Genomic DNA, 8,402 nt, shown 5'->3' on the forward strand with positions numbered 1-8,402 from the left:
CCGGAGCTTGCCAAGGATTGTGGGAGCCCGAAGAAGTTTGTACGTGGCTTGAGCTCCACCACGCGCGGGATGGTGAACGGAGACTCTCAGTGAGCGCCCACGTCTCGGTGACATGGGAGCTGACAAGACTCTTAGTGAGTGTCACAACGTGGATTAGGGGTGTGTGCCAACACATCGACACCACGGAAAAAATCCGGTTGTCTCTTGCCCACTCTTTACTTTCAAGCACTTACTTTCATACAATTATTCATGTGCTTGACCTTAGAGATCACAACTTAGCTCTACCTTGCTTAGTTTCATATCTTGTAGTATCTTTAATAGCTTGTGTAGTTTGCTTAGTTAGCCGGTTGGTGAATTGAGCCTTACTAGTATTGTATAGGTTAAGGTTGCTTCATATTGTTTTAGAATTTTGAAAAAGGCCCAATTCACCCCCCTCTTGGTCCATCGATCCTTACAGACGGCCCTGATAATACCCCTCATGCTTCTATGGTGCATAATATTCTAGTTCACACTACAACCCACACTGTCTAGTGAGCTCTGGACCACCCACTTCTTTACTGAGTTGCGTGCACCAACTAATTTAGCTCTCGGATTGGTCGTCGTCATTGTTATTGAGTTGTACACCAACCAATTCAATCCAAAAATTTAAAATTAGTAAAGAGAGGTGGACAATTCACTTATGTATTGAACGCCCTCCCGCATGCATGCGTAGACTTCCTTAGACCTCAAACATAAAAGTTAGAAGTCGGCTGTTATTATATTTAATCATGTCTGCCAGAATTCAAACTTGAGACATCTATCTCTGATACCGCATTAAGTTGAATGCACTAACCAATTCAACCTACAAGCTTAAACTGATAGGAAGAGTCGGACAATTCACCTATTACTTCAACAACTTTTTTTAGAAAAATTAGTACTTCAACTTCAACAATTGCCACCCCAACGTATAGCACAAATGCTGTGTTTAGATCTGTAAAATGCTAGTAAAAAAAGTCACATCGGACACTGTAGCATACTGCAGCACTTTTTGTTTGTTTGTGGTAATTATTGTCCTACCATGACCTAACTAGGTTCAAAAGATTCGTCTCGCCGTGTACATCAAAACTATGCAATTAGTTTTTTTATTAACCTACATTTAATGTTCCATGAGGTAAAAGATTTGATGTGATAGGTGAATAGTGAAGTTTGGAGAGAGAAATTTTGGAACTAAACACACAGTCAAAGTCCTCTCCAATGATCGGGCTGACAGGTGAGCACTCCATGGGTGGTAGCTCCTCTTAGGTTTGCAGCAAAGGGAATCTGCTCATACCCATAGCCCGGGGAACGAAATCCTCTGCAGTCGGCTAGCTGCCTAGCATAACCATGCCGCCGCGGCGCTGGCAGTTGCGACTGTTGCAGGACACTGCGCCTGCTCCATTGCACACAGTACAGTAGCATGTGATGCTACTACAGCCCTCTCGCTGTCTAGTGAGCTCTGGTCTCTGGACCACCCACTTCTTTTCTCTACTCTTGCCCTATATCTATATGCATTGCCGCATTGTTGCTCATCTTAAAATGCAAATTGGGACGTGACGTTGACTGGTCCGACGACTTTCAGATGATGCGTGCCGTCACTGATCGAGCCGACGATCGCTCCATCACTCCAGAACAGCCACTGGATTGGATTAGAGATGATGGCCCAGAATATCCTATCCTTTGCAGTTCTAGCAGCCTCCGAGTACATTAGAATCTCACGTGAGCGAGCGAGCTCCGTGCAGTGAATCTGTGATGGGAGTCGTTAACTTAACGAGCAAAAGTTTTGCGTGCCCAATTCTTTAAGAAGACTAAGAGAATCTTGGTTAGCTGTCAGTCAGTGTCGTCGGATCGAAGAAAGTTAAGGATCAAAGATGCTAAAGATCTTGGATTCCTTGTTGCAACTTGGGCACTTGGCACGGCGGATCGAGAAAGGCAGCCAGGCATGGATCGACCAGCAGTGAGCACACGATCGACGACGAGCGAGTCGTCGCCAACACAGCGGCGAAGCCATCGACCGGCGGCGTCCAAGATTTCGGTGCCGGTCGTTCTCTCTGCGCCCCAGCAAGTGCACGCGCGCGCTAGCTGCCGGACGACCACCATCGTTGAATCTTGCATTGCCTCTGATTTGTTTGTTCCAGACTTTCAGTGGTGCCAGAATTGATGGTTGGGTATTGGGGTCAGTCTGAAAGCAACGAGCAGTTTTCTTTTTTCTTTTTTTGAAAAGGAGCAATTTCAGTTTCCAGCATATGCATGTTAGCATGTGCATTGATGAACAAAATTGTCAGTATATGTAGCTGCGAGCAAGTGTCCCTTTCTCCAAGGAAAACAAGGCAGCAATGTTCAGAGTCTAGAGTGCAGAGAAACATGGAAGAGACAGGGCCAGGTCACATGTGAGAAGGGAAGCAAAGCTTTTGCAAGTTGAAGTTTTATGCTATCGTCTGAACAAACGTGCGCCAGCATTTCGGCGATTTTTTCCCCAGTGCCAGTCGTTCTCTCTTGGGCTCCGGCGAATGCACGCGCGCCCAAGGTGTGTCGGACGACGGTTCTTGGATCTTGATAAGGTTTGCCTCCTGTTATTGGGTGTTGTTTCAGTGGCCGAAATGGTTCTCCTCAGCTCGTGGCTGGCCACTTGGGTCCGTATGAATGCGCCAGAGATTCCCGGCAGATTCATGCATGCACACACCGAGCAACTGATGCATCCTCCTTGTCAGTATATATGCAGCAATCTACTTTTCAAAAAAAATATGCAGCAATCTAGATTATTGACTCTAGGTTGTCTTTTACTCTGAATAAAACAAGTCAATAATGATTTTATTCTTTTGCAAAAAAAAAGAAATCAGGCAGTAGAGACAAGTTGATTTTGGTATTGTCTGATGAGTAAAGTGCAACTGGACTTTGGTGTCTTAAATTTGTTGAGGGAATTGCTGTGGTGTATTGGTGGATATGAATTGTTCAGTCAAGTACACTCGAGTGATAAGATGCCGTTGGTGTCGCCTCTGCAAGCAAATAAATAAATTGTTAGTTGTTGGTGCTCCATGATATATCTAGGATCCTAGCTAATTTATTGGTGTTAAAGTACCTGGATTTGCACCCCTTTTTGAAGCTAAATCTATTCAGATTTGCAAAGTGCATGTACTACTGCCGTAGTGGAAGGTAATTCTGCTAGGACTGACAACATATGGAAGATTGGACGCTTCCATTTATCCAAACGTAGCATCTGGAGGTTGCATTCAGCACTGAATTTATGGTTTTTATATTCATATTATTTGTTAGTGCTTGGATCCATCAGCTATCTCTTCGACTGTCCTTGACAATGAAATTTTCTAGGCATGGCAGGGCCAACCATAAACTAGGAGAAAACACATGGTCCAAGAAAGCATTGCCTATCAGAAACAGTGTCTGATTTATTCACTAACTTTCACACATCTGGTCTCCGAAAGCTTTACCCAATCATTTTCAGACCTTAAACAATTGTCGGCATAATATTTACAATTAAACAAAGTACTACTTGATAAAAGTTCTTTTTTTAGGATGTACTCCCTCTGTGCTGAAATATAAGTCATTCTGGTATTTTACTAGATGCATTGAACATTCTCTGAATCTAGACAAACTGTATGTCCAGATTCATTAAATATTTTATGAATCTAGTCACAGTAAAACACTCCCAGGATGACTTATATTTCAGGACGGAGGGAGTATGTAACACCTAGGAAAACCGCGGACGGTCCGCTAGGGATCGGCAGACGGTCCGCCAGAGTAACGCCCAGATATTTAGCTAGATGTGGGCCCGGTCGTCATCTCCTCCTTCCTCATTCCTACCTCGACCAGAGACGAGCGGAGCTCGTCCGCTCGCGCCGCCGTCGCCTCCTTCCGTCGATCTCCCTCCTCCGTCCACCATACTTTGATTCCTCGCGCGAGAACCTTCCCCAGCACCTCCTCCACCTCCTCCAACCCCCAGCCGGCTTCTCCCCGACCGGAATCGCCCCCGCCACCGCCGGTCACCATTGGAGCCGCTTGAAGCTTTGCTCCACCGTCCATCCGCTTCTCCGGTCATTCTTCGCTCGAACTGTAACACCCCTGTATTAATCGTGCTCGTTAATCACGAGTTAACTCACTAATCATGGACTCAAGTTGTCGTTAGCGCTAATCGCGTTCGCATAGTAAACATCTGCTTAGCGATGTTCGATCTCGTTTTTCTCAGTGATCCGAACCTCAAATCAACTTTCGCCCAAAAGCAAAGTTGTAGATCTTCTCTTCCTCTACAACTTTTATTTTGGCCAAATTTCAAGTTGCTATATGAAATTTGGACTTTCAACTGGTCAAACTCGAGTCAAATTAATTCAAATGAGTTCACTGTTAGCGACAGCATTTCCACTGTGGCCGCCCATGCCGGCGTCTGGCCGTAGGCGAGCGGCGCCACGCGTCGCGACCGCCGGTGATCCTCGTCATCCGCGCGCCGTTCTTATCCTTGCGGTCGCACTGGAAGCTTCCTGTTCCCTCCGTTACCTCCCCTTCCTCGAGCTCGCGCGAGCAGAGCTCGCCGCCGTCCGTCCCGCCGAACAACCCTCACCACCCGGCTTCGATTCTGTGCACCCAGAGCCGCGCAACTTCGCCCCGAATCCACTCCACACCTTCCCGAGCGCGGCCGTGCCCTACTCCCCGGCCAAATCGGCGCTCAGACCGCCGCTCGCCATCGCCGTTCCCGCCGAGCTCCGCACCTCTCCGTCGAGCCGCTCCTCCGGCCATCCTCCGCCCCAAATCGAGCTGTGGTGAGCTCCCCCGCAACCCTCTCCTGCTTCCCGACCTCTCCCCCGCTCGATTCCGCCGCGAGCCGCCTGGCCGCGCGCCGGCCGGCCGCCCGTGCGGGCGAAAACAGAGGAGGGGGAGGCAGCTGGGTCGGCGCCCACTGGCAAGTGGGGCCCGGCTGTCAGCCCCCCTTTTATTATTTCTCTTTATTGTTAAATAGCTGAAATCTTCCAAAAAATTGTAGAAAAATGCAGAAAAATCCTAAAAATACAAACTAAATTTTGTTAGGTTTCTAAAATTGAGATCTTCAGAAGAAAAATACCCATGCATATCAAATGTCAGTTTTATCCCTGGTAAAATTTACTTTGTGTTTGAGCTTGTTTATTTGTTATCTGCAGTTCTGTTGATCTAAAAATTGTGAAATTAATTTAGTAGCCTCATCTTATCATGTGTAGTCCACTGTAAAATTTTCAGGTGCATGGCCTATGTGCTTTAGTGTGGATCTTTTGTTGTTTGATTTCTTTTCTAGGGTTAAATTAAATGCTTTCGATCGTCAATAAATGTTGGGAAAATTTGTATGGCATGCTTTATCAAAATCATGTTATTTTGGATAAATTCTTGTTGCTAGCTCACATCTACAAGTCAAATCTTTACTTTTATTTGGCTTCTAGCAGCACTTTTCGTTTATACTTGTGGTTATTTGTTTTTTGTTTCATGCATGTGTAACCTCATCAAAGCAAGAGTCTGTCTTAATCCCTGCTACTCTAAGCAAGTTTATTAGTTGTTATTTTGAAGAAACACTTCAGGCTAAAACGAGTTGAACTTCTGAACCGTATAGCATTGCATCGTTTTGAAATGCATCGCATCATAAGCACTCATGCAACGCACTGTGTCCTAACGGTTGCATGGCATTCTTTTTCATACGTGTAGACGCCGCAAACGAAGCTGTCTACGAGCTAGTTGCTGAGCCGGTCCAGGAGCCACGAGCAGAGGAGCAGCAGGAGGACGCCGTTGAGCACGTTCTAGAAGACCTCGTTAACCCCGCTGACCCATAGGGCAAGCCCCGGAGCATAACCATAATTTAAATTATTCAATGTTTATTTAAGTATTTGTGCATTTAAGTTAGGAGTTGTATGGAATCCTAGTATGCATGTTTCCTAGGTACCGTGAGTCCATACTAGTATGCAGGTGTCGATAGAAATGCTCTGCTAAGGAGGATCTCGGTAGAAGTCGAGTGATTCCTGTCACTCGCGAGAATTTAAGATCTTGTTACTTGTGGCAATGTGGTTTGAGAATGAACTAAAGAGGAAAATAGAATTGGAGACCGGGCGGAAATGTTTTGGAGTATAGAAATGGAATAGATGAGAAAATGAACTTCCGCCCGTGTCGATTGAGGACCGTACCGTTGTTGGCCCTGATGACTGAGGATTGAACAGTACTAACCGCATGCCGGAAGTAGGAGGTAGTCGAAACCGGTAAGCTGTGTACCGCTTTACAACGATAGTTTGAATTCCGACCTGCTACGCTGGGCGTGGAAGTTGGCGGGTGTTGGATAGTATGTCGCCTCCGGGTTCTCTGGGAGTTCGCCGTGAGGGACCAATCACCTGGGTTTTAGCAGGCGTGGTTCAGATGTCGTGGTAATGATGGAAACAGTTGACGCGCGTGGCCCGACGGGGCCTACATGCGTCGTGTGAGTTAGGTCTATCATGCAAGGTTAAATCGGATCGATTCGCCGTGACTCGCGGATATGAGAGCCTTGGTCACTGCGTCACATCGTAGTAAGAAGTGGAATAAGCTTTGAAAGGTGAAGGCGGAATGTTATCTGTTGTTTTGAAGATATAATTTGATCTACCAGGTGTGCTCTAGATGATTAGGCGAATTTAGTTAATACTTGATATACTAAATGTAGCTAAAATATTGAAAGTAAGGATTCACTCCTAGTAGCTTTTCAGCAAAAGAACTCCAGAGCCAAAAAGATTTGCATGTCTAGGTAAAGGGCTAAGTATACCCAAAGTCGGGTAAGCCTTGCTGAGTATTAGTATACTCAGGGTTGTTGTTGTAACCCTTCTAAGCAGGTTGCGTTCCAGCTGACTTCGAGGAGGTCTGCGCGTCCAGGATTGGACAGCCGCTTCCTCCGGGTTGGACCGTTGAGTGGGCCCCGTCTTCCCCGTGAAGATCGGGCAGGTTGGCATCACATCGGTGGGCAGGGTGTGGAGCTCACCTTGTATCGTCGTCGTGGTTATTGTATTGTAGTTCGAACTCAGTTTTAAACTTCCGCTGTATTTTGAACTCTGTCGTTTGTACTTAAAGCTATTATGTAAAACCTGTGTTGTAAATTAATTTGAAGATTTCTGTATGCTCGTATCACCTGTGCTCGTCATTGTACGGGTCTACTAGTGCAATTGTGATCCTGGAGAACAGTAGTTTAATCGGGATTTACCCGACAGCCTGTCAGATTACACCGTTTTAAGTGCACAGTAACTTGATTAAGTATTAAGATTATGGTTAGCGCACTTAAGCCGGTTTAATTTGGGCGGTGCTGCTACACGATCTGACCGCGGGAATGGAATCGTGGTGAGTCACTTGTGCCCCCTGGCCTCTTTCCCCCTCCCGTTGTGCGCCACCGGCGACGGTGAACAGCCGCCGCCGCCGCTGCCGTGCCTGCAGCCGCCTGTCGCGCGGTGTCAAAAGATATAAACTGCGGACGGTCCGCCTAGGAGGGCCGGACAGTCCGCTGGTCAAGCAGAAGTTGTCCAGAGACGATGTTGTCTCTGGAGGGTTTTCGCAGGGTTGAACTGCGGACGGTCCGCGATTGGCCAGCGGACGGTCCGCGATTGGCCAGCGGACAGTCCGCCGTAGAGTCTAGGATTTTGTCCAGAGACGTTGTCGTCTCTGGTGGTTTGGCTGAGTGAACTGCGGACGGTCCGCCAAGGGGGGTCGGACGGTCCGCCGTTAGGATTAGAAATTTGTCCAGAGATGTCATTGTCTCAGGTGGATTGGCGTAGGTGTGTTGCGGACAATCCGCTAAGGGTGAGCGGACAGTCCGCAGTATAGATTTGAAAGTTGACCAGAGAAGTAGTCGGTTCTGGTGGGATTGCTGAAGTGTGTTGCTGACAGTCCGCTACTAAGGCGCGGACAGTCCGCCAGTCAGTCTAGAAATTCTCTAGAGACGATGGAGGTTCTGGTGGGTCTGCGAAGTTGAACTGCGGACGGTCCGCCCTTCGGTGGCGGACAGTCCGCAGGACATTTTATTTTGGGTATAGTGCTTATGTAGTTTGGGTTGCACTCAATCATTTCATAGGCATTCGTGTAGCATCCGCAGCTGAGGGCGCCGTATTTGAGGTGATTGCGGCACCGCAGGAGCAGCCGGAGCAAGCCCAGGAGGAGAGGCGTGAGAACCCGACCCAAAGCCCGTCTGACCCCAGCTTTGAGCAGTAGCCCGAAGGCAAGCCCCGGTGCACGTCCTATTAATTTAAATTATGGCACCTATATATGTATTTATTACTTGTGCACTACGTTTAGGAGTTGTTTGAAACCCTAGTTGCATGAACCCAAGGTTTCCTTGAGTTATACTAGTATGTATAGGACGATAGAGATGCTATGCTAGATAGGGTTCGGTAGAAGTCGAGTAACTTTTAGTT

This window comes from Panicum virgatum, chromosome 6N, assembly GCF_016808335.1.
Source record: "Panicum virgatum strain AP13 chromosome 6N, P.virgatum_v5, whole genome shotgun sequence".
In the NCBI taxonomy this organism is placed as follows: Eukaryota; Viridiplantae; Streptophyta; class Magnoliopsida; order Poales; family Poaceae; genus Panicum; species Panicum virgatum.